This window comes from Nicotiana sylvestris, chromosome 9 (assembly GCF_000393655.2).
Source record: "Nicotiana sylvestris chromosome 9, ASM39365v2, whole genome shotgun sequence".
Lineage (NCBI taxonomy): Eukaryota > Viridiplantae > Streptophyta > Magnoliopsida > Solanales > Solanaceae > Nicotiana > Nicotiana sylvestris.
This window is the reverse complement of record NC_091065.1, coordinates 67,941,973-67,957,928: the sequence shown is the minus strand read 5'-3', so window position 1 is coordinate 67,957,928 and position 15,956 is coordinate 67,941,973.

Genomic DNA, 15,956 nt, shown 5'->3' with positions numbered 1-15,956 from the left:
CACCAGTATAATGCGGGAATACATTTAAGTTCTAGGTCGCCCACCAGTATAATGCGGGAATACTTTTAAGTTCTAGGTCGCCCACCAGTATAATGCGGGAATACATTTTAAGTTCTAGGTCGCCCACCAGTATAATGCGGGAATACATTTAAGTTCTAGGTCGCCCACCAGTATAATGCGGGAATACTTTTAAGTTCTAGGTCGCCCACCAGTATAATGCGGGAATACATTTAAGTTCTAGGTCGCCCACCAGTATAATGCGGGAATACATTTAAGTTCTAGGTCGCCCACCAGTATAATGCGGGAATACATTTAAGTTCTAGGTCGCCCACCAGTATAATGCGGGAATACATTTTAAGTTCTAGGTCGCCCACCAGTATAATGCGGGAATACATTTAAGTTCTAGGTCGCCCACCAGTATAATGCGGGAATACATTTTAAGTTCTAGGTCGCCCACCAGTATAATGCGGGAATACATTTTAAGTTCTAGGTCGCCCACCAGTATAATGCGGGAATATTTTTAAGTTCTAGGTCGCCCACCAGTATAATGCGGGAATACATTTAAGTTCTAGGTCGCCCACCAGTATAATGCGGGAATACATTTAAGTTCTAGGTCGCCCACCAGTATAATGCGGGAATATATTTAAGTTCTAGGTCGCCCACCAGTATAATGCGGGAATACATTTAAGTTCTAGGTCGCCCACCAGTATAATGCGGGAATACATTTAAGTTCTAGGTCGCCCACCAGTATAATGCGGGAATACATTTAAGTTCTAGGTCGCCCACCAGTATAATGCGGGAATACATTCAGCTCTAGATTTTGGAATCAGTCACCCCACCTGAAGACGGAAGGGTACAACAGAGATCCCCAAACGGGAAATAATAAAATCCCCAGCACCAAGAAGCAGACAACTGCAAAAGCAAGCGCACATTCAAAGGGAAGAAGGAACGCGTCTCAAAAGAGGCAGTTTGAGAACGCTATGGCATGCCCAACATAACAATTCTGATGAAAAGCCATACCACTGAGGAAACCATTGAAAGATTTAAAGAAGAAAGTCGTATCCCCAGCGGGTCAAGCAAAGTGATGAAAACTGGCATTCAAACGTCAGCAAAGGACCAACATCATCTCCCAAAGGCACAAGATAAAGGCATCGGAGGAAAGCGATAGCCGACAAGAAAGCAAGGCAACAAGAACAAGTCGAAGATGGATGAGACTTCAGGATCCTTAGTTTAGCTTAGCTTCTTGTTTTTCCTTTTAGAGCAATGTAATAGGGAGATCGGTTGAGCAATAGCATCCTACAGCAGCGTACAACAGCGCACAACAACAGCAAGCAATACAGTCACATGGTAGTCCCAGCTACCAAAATTTCCCGAACTACATTGACCTGATTCCTGTTTCAGCCCAGGATATGTAGGAAACCTCCGAAGCAAAGGTTCGGTCAAATCTTTTTCAAAAATGCTTCACACGGAGTATTCGGACGGGCAAAAATCGCTCGCTTTATCTTTGCGCGAAAACCCTTCGTGTCTCCGTGCAAAGAGGGGCAGCTGTAAGCACGTGATTTTTGCTTTACGGACAATCGCTCCAAAAGAAAATAAAAATAGTGACAAATGGTTTCGTTGTACAATTGTTCGAGTTTTCATGTGTTGTTAGTCATTTGTGGATCTGTCCATTTTTTGCATTTAATCATTAACAAACAAAATACAAAATATATGTATTAGGATGATTAAACCATAATTCGGTCAGTAAAAGAAAATTCAAAAAATATATATATGTGTGCATCGTTCGCCCTAGGCTTTTAGCTAACTTACGTAAATATTTTTGTGATAATTGTGTTAAAATGTTGCATTGTTGTTTAATTTCGTTACCTTATTATTTGTTATTTTTATTTTTTGTTTAAAAGAAAAGAAAAAAAAAAAAAAGAAGAAAAGAAAGAAATAAAGCAAAAGAGTAAGGGTTTAAAATCGATTTGGGCCCAGAAATTGAAACAAAAAAGAAGGGCCCAAAAACGGCACTCAGACCCAGTCCAAATCCAGCCTGCCCAGGCACGGACTCAAACGACGTCGTATCGGCGTCCCCATTTGAAGCCGTTGATCTGGTTCAAAGGAACGGTCCAGATCAGGTTGTCCAACTCCCCTCAACGACGCCGTTTCAGGCAAGTTAATCTGGGCCGTTCATTCCCATTGATCCAACGGATCCAGGCCCTCCTCTAAACCCGTCAACACGACCCGATCCAATCCCCTACCCGGTCTTAACCCACTATCATCTCCCGAACGACGTCGTCTCTCCTCAATGAGTAGATCCTGGCCCTTGATCTCAATTGATCCAATGGCCAGGATCTAAACCCTCAATACATATATAAACCTAACCCCTTACCCCCACGCCCCAAGCGACACCCCCCCTTCAGCCCCTGTTCACCATCTTCCCCAGGCCCCCTTTCCTCTCAAACCCTAGCAGCCTAGGTTCTCCCCCGTGAGCCCGGTAACCACAGTTCCGATGACCGCCAAAATAACATCCCCGATGCACCCAACCATCCTGAACATGAATCCGTTAACCTTTCACCTCGAATCGACCCGTAGCTTCTCGAATCTTCCAACGAAGATTCGAGTAAAAAACCAGATCTACACCGATTGACCCCAAACTCGCACCAGACACTCCCCTGACCTTCCTCGTGACCAAACCAAACTTGGTTTGGTCCGAATCTACCCACAACTCCTAAAAATCCAGATCTGGAAATCCAGAACTGGAAACACATGCACCTGGGGAACCCGGCCAGTTTTGACATAGGTTTGAGGTCTAATAGACCTTAATCAAGGTGTTCTCATGTGAGAACACCCTGATTAAAGTTTGTTCGGCCTCAAAAGTTCGAAGTCGAGTTTGATTTGGGTCTGTTTGGTTTAAACGTTTTGGTAAGTTTTCCGTTCTTTTGTTTTATTTCCAAATAAGTTGTCAGCATATCTCTTTGTGTTTGTTTGTTATTTTTGTTATTTTTCATCCAGATTTCTTTCATCTCTGTAAAGACCTTTTATTTGGTCGTTTGTCTTCTGTTTGTATTCTGAATGTACTCTGTGATGAACCTGTTCGATTAGATTGGTCGTCAAATGAATAAACTTATATAGGTTCCCAGTTATTTAACACAGAATTGTCTGATGCCCTTTAGGTCCCTAAACGTATTGTTTATGTGAGCGATCGATTATTACCTGCTATAATTAGTATAGTCGACTCGATAAATGTCGTCGATTAGTTTTCTATAACTAATGAATCGAAGGAGCTAGGATTTTCACATAACTAATTAAACTCGGACACTGGCTGGATGACCTAGTAATGTTTGAAATGGTCTGTTGGCATTATAAAAATGACTAAAAGGGTTCAGTCTAGGCAGTCCTGAGCTCGAGCTTTCATCAGTGCAAAAAATGCCCTAATGCTGCAATAGGCAGGGGCAGTAATAATCAAGGTTGACAGGGGTATTCTGGGGTGTTAAAAAGAACAGAAATAATTAGTTTAAATGAGCTGACAAGTAGGGTACTAATTTGGGATTAAACTAATACCAATGGGGAACAAGACACAAGGGTATGGGGCTTAAAATGAATAAACAAATGAGCCCATAATTCTGGATTAAACAAAAATCAGGCGTGGGGAATAAAGGGGGGCTGACACCAAAAGATGCTGAGGCATGGGCTTATAGGGTATGGGCATTCTGCCAATTGGCAGGACAGGCAGCTCAGCTGCACTGGTTCATTTGGCCTATAAAAAGGCCATTTGATAACTTAAACAGGGGTAGAGATTTTAGTCTGGAGAAAAGAGAAAAACAAAGTGAAAATTTTCAGAATACTTTGACTAAAACATTGCCCAAAACTGCACAAGGAACTAAGTTGGTTGAGCTGTTCTGGCCAAGTCAGTTATTCTAACTAGGGTCATCACTGTTCCGTTTAAGAGAAGCCTGTGTATCTTCAGCTGTGATTGCTACTACATTGAGTTTTGTGTGCCGTACATTGAGTTGTAGTCTTCTCGATTGTTTGAAACTGTGCTGGTTGTGTACTGAGCTTTGGTGGTTATTGAATTTTTGTTGGCTATAGCACAAAATATTCTGGTTCTTTTCTCGATTGGTCTTGTTTCCTATCTTGCTTCCTGGGAATATTTGTCTGCTGTTCGACCAACGTGTGAGCTTCATCTTCGTGGCTATTTGGTTGTTGCTGTGTATCTGTTGTTGCTGTGTTTACTGCATACTGCCTAGCTGATCATTCCTTCCTTCTTTGTCCTCCATACCAGGTACACAATTAATACCACAAATGTAACTGAAAGTTTGAGCATGAATGCAAAAGAGAAGACCTGCAGATTGTTTTTATATATACACATGAACTGTTACTCTAAACGTCATGAAATAGTTACATTTTTGTTTGGACAATAGAAGCAGCCCACATACTAAGTATATCAATGTAGGTTAACGAATGCTAGCCTTGTATGTATGCTGCTAGGTGAAAATATGCCCAGTGTAATAAGTTGTATTTCAGACTTAGTCTGATGGTGTAGTATATTCTCTAATGTAGGCCAAATAGGAAAGCTATCCGTTTTAATTAAAGTTCTTCCTCCTTTTGCCATATTGTCACATAAATTGGTAAACTCATTTCACAGAACAAAGAATCAGTTCAGGGCCTCAACCTCATGAAGGTCGAGCCCAAATCGAAGCAAACCAAGTAGGTCCGCGTCGAACAGGCAGAGGCCCAGGTCTGGCCTATCATGCATGGGCTGGATTTGGGCCTATAATTGTTTGTTCGGCTGACTGTACATACAGCCTCATTTCTGAGATTTTTTAGCTTTTCTGAATGTCATTACAAACAACTTGCAAGCATTTAATTAATTAGGACTATCTACTGTTTTCAATTGATAAAGACAAACACGACGAGAAACGTAGTTGTTATAGGATATCCTTTTTTTTAAAAAAAAAAAAAAAAATAAGAACGAGATGAGCCTCGATGAAAATAAACAAAACGCGCAGACGCGGGGCCCTTGTTTAAATGTGCATTATCAAAGCATCTAGGTTCCAGGACGGGTTGTTTAGCAAATCTCACAACTCTCCTAAAAATAACAATACGTTAGACTCTTTAGGACGCGCCTTAATAAATCTTACCTTCTTAAACTCGGGTGCGCATTTATGTGACCCAAATCCAATTCTCAACGGAGTCGAAATGTGTTTCTAATCACGGGTACATTGATTGTGACGTGGTTCGAGATGCGTGTCCATGACGTTGCAAATTCATTTTTTTTTTAAAAAAAAATAATAAAATAATAAGAATGAGATGAGCCTCGCCAAATAAAGTACAAATTGCGGGGCCCTCAGTAAATATTGGCTTTAAAAAATTATTTGGACTTCGGGATGGACCGTTTAGTAAAATTCCACGGTCTTACCCAAAATGAATACGCTAGTCGCTTTAGGCGCGCCTTTAATAATCTAATTTCCTTAAACTCGGGTGCACATTGATGTGACCCAAATCCAAATCTCAACGGAGTCAAAGTGTGTCGACGACCACGGGTACATTGATTGTAACGTGGTTCGAGATATATTTTATAACGTTGCAATTCTTGACAAAAATAACAGTAAATGATAAAAGCGTTTGAAAGATAAAATTTGCACATAAGTTCATATTGTATTTAAAATCAGATAAATAAGCCAAATATAACAATTGAGCGACCGTGCTAAAACCACGGAACTCGGGAATGCCTAACACCTTCTCCCGGGTTAACAGAATTCCTTATCCGGATTTCTGGTACGCAGACTGTAATATAGAGTCATTCTTTTCCTCGATTCTGGATTAAAATTGGTGACTTGGGACACCCTAAATCTCCCAAGTGGCGACTCTGAAATAATTAAACAAATCCCGTTTCGATTGTCCTTTAATTGGAAAAAACTCCCCTGCGCCCCCCGGGCGCGTAAAAAGGAGGTGTGACATTGACATATGAAATGCCTTGTACATGATGTGACGAGAGCATACTTGTGCTAATTGTTGAAAATTCTATTTTTATTAAGTAACTATAATTGTGTTTCTTTCACTATTTATACTACTTGCAAATTAAGCCTACTGTTAGCTTAGGGAAGCATGTCTAATTGACTTAATTGCCTTACTTGCTCAAACTGCCTTAATTAAATTCTGTGTAGCATGCTAGGTTAGAAATACCTGTTTTACCTTGGTATGAAATTTTAATTGAATTGAATATTCTTTGTGTTGTTGTTGTGTGTTTATTTTGGGACTACGGGACGATATCCCGGGAGATCCCTCTGTTTGTTTACTTTGGAACTATGGATCAGTATTCCGGTAGATCCCCTTGCACATTTACATTAGAACTACAGGACTACACCCGGTAGATTCCCCCTGTACCAGATTTTTACATTTGGGACTACGGATTGATATTCCGGTAGATCCCATGCACATTATGAGTTGGACTACGGGACGACAGCCTGAAGATCTACCGGATATTTACATTTGGGGACTACATGACGGTATCATATGAGATCCTTGGTTGCTATTTCTTTGTAGAGTTATATTTCTCTTTGTGATTTCTCTCTTTGTTGTAGTTGTTGTTATTTTTTATTATCCTGTGTTACTTCATACTGTTAGCACCTAATTATATTGTCGTATTCTATACTATCTTACCTTGTTTTTCATCTAAACTCAGTAGGGCCCTGACTTTCCTCGTTACTACCCGACCGGGGTTAGGCTTGGCACTTACTGAGTACTGTTGTGGTATACTCATGTCTTTTCTGCGCATGTTTTTCATGTGCAGATCCAAGTCCTTCGGCTCAGCCCTATCATCCTTGAGGCGAGGCGATTCTCCAAAGACTTTGAGGTATATCTGCCGCGTCCGCAGACAGAGGAGTCCCTCTCCATTCCCTCTTGTAGTTACAACCCTTCTGTTTTACTTTGATTTAGACATTCTGGAGTTAGAGCACTATGTATTTTCCTTAGCTTGTGATTTCATGAGATTCCGAGTTTTGGGAGTTGTTTCAGTTTGAGAGTTTATATTGTATATGCCGAGAAGCATCTTAAACGTTTTATTTATGTTTGTTCCGCCGTTTTTAGTTGGTTTTATCTTTCTTTCCTTTTTTCGCAAATTGTTAGGCTTACCTAGTCGTAGGAACTAGGTGTCGTCACGACAATTCACGGAGGGCGAACTGGGGCCGTGACAAAAATAAAATATGCCATAACTCCCAATACTCAATGATGAAGAAAATGGCTATAACTCCCACTACTCTATGCATAGAAAATCGCTATAACTCATTTGTAACTCTTCTCCCATGTTCTACCACTAATTACATATGAATTTATCCATTATCCCATGTTCTCCATGATTTCATAACTTACAGCTCACTTTCTTCCAATTTAATTCAAATAAGAATTTCTAAAACTATAAATAGGAGTCTTTCTTCCATAATGTGATATGTGAAAAATAATTGAGAGTGTTTCACTAAAGTGAGGTTAAAATTGTGAAAAAGAAGAAGAGAGTTTTTACTTTTATTGAAGGAAAGTGTTCATCTTGGTGGAGCTTTGGACCCAACAACTTGTCCAGAGTTTGTTCGAGTCATACGACGTGATCAGGCTGTTGTATCCTGGGGGAGACATGTCAGAGGCGGCTCAACACAGTTTGGGGCCTAAAGCCAAACTGTAATAAGGGCCTTAAGTTCCTTTAAAAAAAATTATATGTATTTTATTTAAAGTCTATTTTTCTAGACGAATTAATAAAGTTAATTTAAAGTTTAAACTCTTCTCTTTTTTTTTGAAGTTTTACATAACCGGATTCATATTTTCTCGTAGACATATTTAAACTCTAGTAAATAACAAAAAATAACAGTATATCTATAAAGTAAAAATATAAAAAATGACAGATTTTAGATTGAAAGAATAGCCAAAGGTTAGAACAATAGAACCTGATTCAATTGATAAGTTGATCCCAAATAACTTGTTAATACTTTTGTGCTTGAAAACTTGTAAAATTATTCTTGTAGAAAATCAGTCCCAAGTACAATATGAAGAAAAAGAAATGCTTGAAAAGAAAGAAAAAATTTATCATTAATTTTTGTTTGTACTTACCAACTTTGTATTTTATCCACAAAGAAGGATCATAAGAGTCTTGTAGTTCTTTTGACAGGAAAGAGTAAGAATTATCATAAAGCTTTTAACGTAGAAAAGAAGAAGGCAAGAAGGTTTCAACTTTGTACTTGTGAAAAAATATGAAAAAAAAGAAGTCAATCCCAAAAAGGCAAAGACAGTAAAAAGTAACAATTTATATCCCCAATATGCAATAACGGTAAAAGTAAACTTTTATTTTCCTTTTCCACAGCAAAATTATAGTTATTCACATTAAATACTTAAATTTTCTAAAAGGAAAATAAATATATAAAGGAATTTTAACATTCTTATATACTATATGAAACTATATTACCTTCCCTACTCAAGTTTTACTATAATTATATTTTATATACCCAATTAGCATTTATGTATATTTTAAGGGAATTAATGATAATAATTAGTGTCCTAAAATTACTCTAACATATCTGCCACTCCCCCACGTTTCTCTCTCCACATCCCACCCCTTCCCCCACGTATCTTGCACCCACCTACGATTGTACCATTGACAACCATTAAAAAGTTTTGAAGCTTTGAATTCGAATTTGGGTTTTCAAAAAATATTACTTGTTTGAATTGGATGTTGTTGCAAAGAATTGGGAATTCTCTCTACGTCTCTCTCTATCTCTCAATCCCTAATTTTAGTAATGTAAAGCAAAGGAAAATAGAGCAGCAATTCCACCATTGACAGCCATTAAAATGCTTTGAAGCTTTGAATTCGAATTTGGGTTTTCAAAAATCATTATTTGTTTGGATTGGGTGTTGTTGCAAATAATTGAAAATATGGTTTGGAGTTTATATCTCAATTTTGAGGGGTGGTGAAGATTAGACTTGATTTTGGCTGAATTTCAGATTGAAACTCGAAGAAGAAGAAGAAGACATGATATTCATTATATTTACGAAATTGTAGAAAAATTATAGAAAAATTATATTCTGTTGTTTATATATTTTTATTTTATTTATTTAACTATTGTATGAAATTTGAACAACATTCTATAAAAATTATATTTAAGTTGTATGATATTGTAGTTGTATATAACTGAGTAGAAATAATGTATGAAAATTATAAATAAGTTGTAGATAAGTTGTATAATATATAATTAGTTGTATAAAATTTATTTTTACTATGTATAAATCAAATACAAAATATACAAAAGACATATTGTATAAAGCTTGTATAATAATTGTATTTAAGTTATATGATATTGTAGTTGTATTTAACTATGTAGAAATAATATACAAAAGTTGTAGATAAGTTGTAGATTAGTTCGTTTGAATCCTAAAAATATGCTCAGCTTGTAAGCAAACAGAATAGTACGTACTCTTTAATTTTAGATATATACAGATTTTTCCTCTAATCCCAGATTCAATGTCAATCATTTTGATCAAAATTTATCTCGTGGAGCAAAGTGTTCCAAATAATGGACCCATGTCAAAACTTTGTTAACAGTGATGGTATTGATTTTTGTTTAAATTTAGGAAATTCCCAAGTCCTTTGGTATTGTAGTTGTGCTGTAAAAAGATGAAAATAAATGATGCTCTTTCTGTATACATTTCCTCTTGTGTGATGTAGCTTAAGGATAAAATTTTCAAATTGTTATTTGAAATTTTCATCACTGAATATGTATACAATGTGATATCATGAAACCGTAAAATCTAACCATACACTAAATAAAATAATCTCACATTTTATTTAGGAACTAATTAATTTCTTTATTATTAACAATAGATAGACCCTAAGTATAACATACAAATATGTTATAAAAGAAATATTTTTATTGGTATCATATTTTAAGATATATAGAAATTACCTTTCTTAAAATCATGGTTGTTATAGTTATTTTGTGTGCGAAAAATAAACCTACACGTTCCCCGTAAATAAGAAGGAAAGAAAGTAAAAAAAAAAAAGGAGTAAAATTAAGGAATAATTTTGGTGTAAACTATAAGAAGAAAAAACGTTGAAAATAAAACTAAGAAATAAGAATAATATCGGTCTAAAATAGTCACAGCTAGTGTGATATCAACCAAGTGATATCAAATTGGTTGGCTAACCAAGTGATATCAAATTGTATGAGTTAGTGCAAAGATAATTTAGACTTCATGCATTTGGATGTAGCTGATTACTTTACACTCCCAAAAGGAGAAACAAGTCATGTAATCGGTGGTGAATCTGTAGAAATGTAACTATGTTAATTTTTGTTGTTTGAAATAGATAGTATGGTTATGTAATTGTTGTACATAAATAAAAGTTATGATTTGATAATGATGTTTACTATAATATATTTTATTTATGTCAGTTTGAAGAATATGGATAATTCTCAAATTATGTTTGTATCAAAGACATTTCATGAAAATATTTGTGTTATTGATCATTCCATATTCAAGGATCAGAAATACTTTTCTTATTTGCATAAGGAAAAAGCAAATATTTCAACAATTTCTGGTAATATAAGTTTGATTGAAGGCTCCGGAAGAGCCATTATATTTTTGTCTAAAGGAACAAAACTTATCATAAACAATGCATTATTCTCCTCCAAGTCCTGAAGAAACTTGTTGAGTTTTATAGATATCTGCCGAAATGAGTATCATATTGAGATAATAGATGAAATTAACGTGGAATATCTTTGTATTACAAAGAATATTTCTGGTCAGAAATACATTGTAAAAAAGCTACCAACTTTATCTTCTGGCTTATACTATTCAAAAATTAGTACAGTAGAAGCACACTCTATCGTAAACCAGAAGTTTACGGATTCAAATACTTTTGTGCTTTGGCATGGCCGTTTGGGCCATCTTGGATCAATAATGATGAGACAAATTACTGAAAATTCGAGTGGGCATCCATTAAAGAACTTGAAGATTCTTACAAATGACGAATTTTCTTGTGATGCTTGTTATCAAGGCAAAATGATCACTAGACTATTACTAATGAAGGTTGGCATTGAATCCCCTGCCTTTTTAGAGCGTATACATGGAGATATATGTGGACCTATTCACCCACCAAGTGGGTTGTTTAGATATTTTGTGGTCCTAATAGATGCATCTTCAAGATGGTCTTATGTGTGCCTACTATTATCTCGCAACCTGGCGTTTGCAAAGCTATTAGCCCAAATAATTCGATTAAGGGCACAATTCCCAGATTATCCTATAAAGGTTATTCGCCTTGATAATGTTGGAGAATTCTCATCTCAAGCTTTTGATGATTATTGTCTATCCGTTGGGATAAAAGTTGAACATCCTGTAGCTTATGTTCATACTCAAAATGGTCTTGCAGAGTCATTTATTAAACGCCTGCAATTGATAGCAAGACCACTACTTATGAAAACAAAATTGTCCACTACTGTTTAGGGCCATGCTATCTTGCATGCAGCATCACTTATCCATTTAAGACCAATACATTATAATAAATATTCTCCGTCATAATTAGTTTTTGGTCATAAACCAAATATTGCCCATCTACGAATTTTTGAATGTGCTGTATATATGCCAGTAGCACCATCACAGCGCAGTAAGATGGGGTCACAGAGAAGGATAGGAATATATGTTGGGTTTGAATCACCCTCTATTATTCGCTATCTTGAACCATTGACAGGAGATTTATTTACTGCTCGATTTGTAGATTGTCGGTTTGATGAAATAATTTTCCCACAATTAGGAGGAGAGAAAAAGGAAATCAAAAGAGAAATTATGTGGAAAGTTTCATCATTATCTCACTTTGATCCACGTATCCTATATGTAACTAGGAGGTCTAGAAGATCATCCATTTACAGAATATAGCAAATCAAATACCAGACGCATTTACTGATTTGAAAAGGATAACTAAGTCACATATCCCTGCAGAGAATGTGTCTATCCAAATTGATGTCCCATTAGGACCATCTACTAGCATGAGAGCTAGTGAATCTAAAGCACGCCTGAAGTGTGGTAGACCTTTGAGTTCTAAGGATCAAAATCCTTGAAAAATAAAATAGACAAGTGATCAAAAAGATACCATGAAGGGATCTCCTGAAGAGACCCAAGATCTGATAGTTCTGAGATTCATGAAGAAATCAATTGTAACGACCCGGCCGGTAGTTTCATGAGTTACCGTTCTGTTTCCCCCATTTCTGCTTCTTATTGTTTGTTTATCGGTTCTATGTGTGATCGAGTTGGTTGGCTCAGGTTCGGAAAGGTTTTGGTAAGGTTTGAGACACTTAATCTCTTTTGAGGAAACTTAAGTTGGAAAAGTCAACTGGATATTGACTTATGTGTTAGAGGGATTGGATGTGAGTTCTGATGGTTCGGATAGCTTCGGGAGGTGATTTTAGACTTAGGAGCGTGATCGGAATGTGTTTTGGAGGTTCGAAGTAGATTTAGGCTTGAATTGGTGAAATTGGAATTTTGGCATTTTCCGGTTGATGGGTGAGATTTTGATATAGGGGTCAGAATGGATTCCGGGAGTTGCAATAGTTCTGTTGTGTCATTTGGGATGTGTGTGCAAAATTTCAGGTCATTCGGACGTGATTTGGTAGACCTTTTGATCAAAAACGGAATTCGAAAGATTTTGGAATCTTAGGTTTGATGACACATACGCAATTCCCTTTTAAGCAGCTAAGATAATACAATTAAGTCTTAAGCATGGTAAAATCCCAAAATAAGCAGTGACCGTATAATTTGCGGAATTAAAACCAACACAGCCCGACATCGGAGCGTCACCAGTCATGAGCATCTATCACTATACTACAAGTCTGAAGAGTCTACATAATCTAATAGAGAGCTAAAATAGAGAAAATAAGATAAGGGGAGAAGCTCTGGGCTGCGAACGTCGGCAGCTACCCAGAGAATCTCTGAATCCGCCTGAGCTGGAAGTATCATCACTCGTTAGCGGGACTTGAAGCGCCTGAATCTGCACACGGGGTGCAGGGAGTAAAGTGAGTACTCCAACTCAGTGAGTAATAATAATAAATGCAGACTGAGAAATAAGAAATCACGTAAAGCACATTACAGGCTACAAGGAAGCAGTAAAAGCCAGTAAAAGTAATGAAACAGTGAAAGTATGGAAAGTCACTTTAGTTCAGTTTAAGCTTCTAAAATGCCCTTTTTAGACAGTTAAGCAAGTAAAAGACAGGCAACTAGAAAAAGGTAAACACATAAAGAACCGCCCCTCGGGCGCAATACCAATAGAATCAGCCCCTCGGGCAACACATGGAATAATAGCAGCCCCTCGGGCTCTATCTCATATCACAATGGGTACCCGCGCTCAATGGGGGTGTGCAGACTCCTGGAGGGGCCCCTTACGGCCCAAGTGCAATAACAAGTCATCTCGTGGCATCACTAAGCTCTCGGCCTCATATCAACAAGCCACCTCGTGGCGTACAGATCTCAGGCCCTCAGCCTCATAATCATAATCAGTGTTTCCTCACAACGTAGGCCCTCGGCCTTACTCAGTCAGAATCTCACAAGTCATTCGGGCAACAGTAAAATATGGTACTCAGACCAAAATATCATTTAAAATATCATTTAAGTGTTAAAGCAGGGTAAACATGGCTGAGTTATGAAAATAGTAGAATATAGCATGACTGAGTTCAAGTATAAAGTCAAAACAGTGAGAAAATATCAGTAAAAATCCCCTAAGGGTCCAAATAATTGGCACGAGGCCCAAATATAGCATTAAACCCAAAACATGATGATAGCAAATAGTTTTCAGTCAAATACGCGGTAAAATAGTCATTCGGGACGGACTAAGTCACAATCCCCAACAGTGCACAATCCCACGCTCGTCATCTAGCGTGTGCGTCACCTCAATATAGCATAACAATGTGCAATCCGAGGTTTCATACCCTCAGGACAACATTTACAATCATTACTTACCTCAATCCGATCCAAAATCTAACCCGCGATGCCTTTGCCCCTCAAATCGGCCTCCACTCACGTCGAATCTATCCAAAATCAGAATCACGATGTCAAAATATGCTAAGGGAATGATGCCCATGCAAAAATAATCAATTTACAACATAAATCCCGAAATTAACAAAACCTGACCCCCGGGCCCACGTCTCGGAATTCGATAAAATTCACATCAATAGATTCCTCATCTCCCGACAAGTTCATACATATCAAAAGTACCCAAATCCGACCACAAATAGTCCCTCAAATCCTCAAATCTAGGTCTCCAATACCAAGCCCTAGTTTCCCCAATTTTAACCCTTAAATTCCATTAATTACAACTCTAATTCGCGAAATAATATCATAGGAACGAGTTTTAGGTCCACAATCCTTACCTCGATGAAATTCCCTTGAAATCCTTCTTCAAATCGCCCAAAAAGCTCCAAAAGCTGACTTAGAAATGGTGGAATAGCCCAAAAATCGCGAAGGAAATAATTTATACCTTCTGGCCCAGGGATTTCGCATCTGCTGCCAAAATTCAACTTTTGCGGTACCGCTTTTGCGGTCCTTGAATCGCTTCTGCGGATTTTCACTTAAGTCCCAACTTCTGCATCTGCGATGCTCACTCCGCACGTGCGCCATTGCAAGTGCGGTTACCCAACCGCTTCTACGGTCACAACTTCCTAGCCTCTTTCCACTTCTGCGACTTCTTTCCACACCTGCGGCCCCCAATCGCAGATGCGGAAATAACAGAACAGAAAAATCTGTAGCTTCAACAAATTCCCAAACTCTCTGTCAATCATCCAAAATCACCCCGAGGCCACCAGGACCCCAACCAAAAGCACAAACATATCCCATAACCTTATTCAAACTTATACCAATCTTTAAAACACCTCAAACAACATCGAATCAACCAAAACACATCGGATTCAAGCCTAAGTTTCCAAAATCTTCTGAATTCCGCTTTTGATCAAAAACCCAACTAAACCATGTCTGAATGACCTGAAATTTTTCACACACATCCCAAATGACACAACGGAGCTACAACAACTCTCAGAATTCCATTCCGACCCCTATATCAAAATCTCACCTATCAACCGGAAAACGCCAAAAATCCAATTTCGCCAATTCAAGCCTAAATCTACTCCGGACCTCCAAAACATATTCCGATAACACTGCTAAGTCCCAAATCACCTCTCGAAGCTATCCAAACCATCGGAACTCACGTCTGAGCCCTCTAATACATACGTCAACATCCGGTTGACTTTTCCAACTTAAGTTCCCTCAAAAGAGACTAAGTGTCTCAAACCTTCTCAAAACCTTTTCGAACTCGAGCCAACCAACCCGATCACATATAAAATCGATAGAAAAATAAATAAGAAGAAGAAATAGGGAAAATGGAGCGGTAACTCATGATATGATTGGTCGGGTCGTCACACAAATGAACTAAATAACTTCAGCATCTTATCCAGGACAAAAAAACTTTAGCATATTGCCTTTGCTACTTCAGGCCCGTCTACTAGAATGCTGAAGTTTTGCGTGATTGTCTTTGCTACTTCAGCCCTGAATGATGAAGTTACGCGAAAAAGTGGGTACGCTTGCAATTTTTGTGCAAAGCAGGCACAAGTCAAAACATGACCCAAAAAGAGGGTATAGATGCAAATTCCTGTCACAATTGCCTTAAAGATAGGTAATAAAGATGGGTAACATAACATTTATATTATATTAAAAGGAGGGTAGTATGCATTGTGGTTAATCCAAGTGGCAAGGAAAAATGAAGCCACTTGACAATTTTAAGACAACATTGATAATTCAAAATTATAAATGGAAACATAATTAATGAAAGTACTTGCATGAATCTTATACATAATCTAAATAGATCTTAGACACAGACACAGACACACAGACACACAGACACACACACGCACATACACACACACACACACACACACACACACACACATATATATATA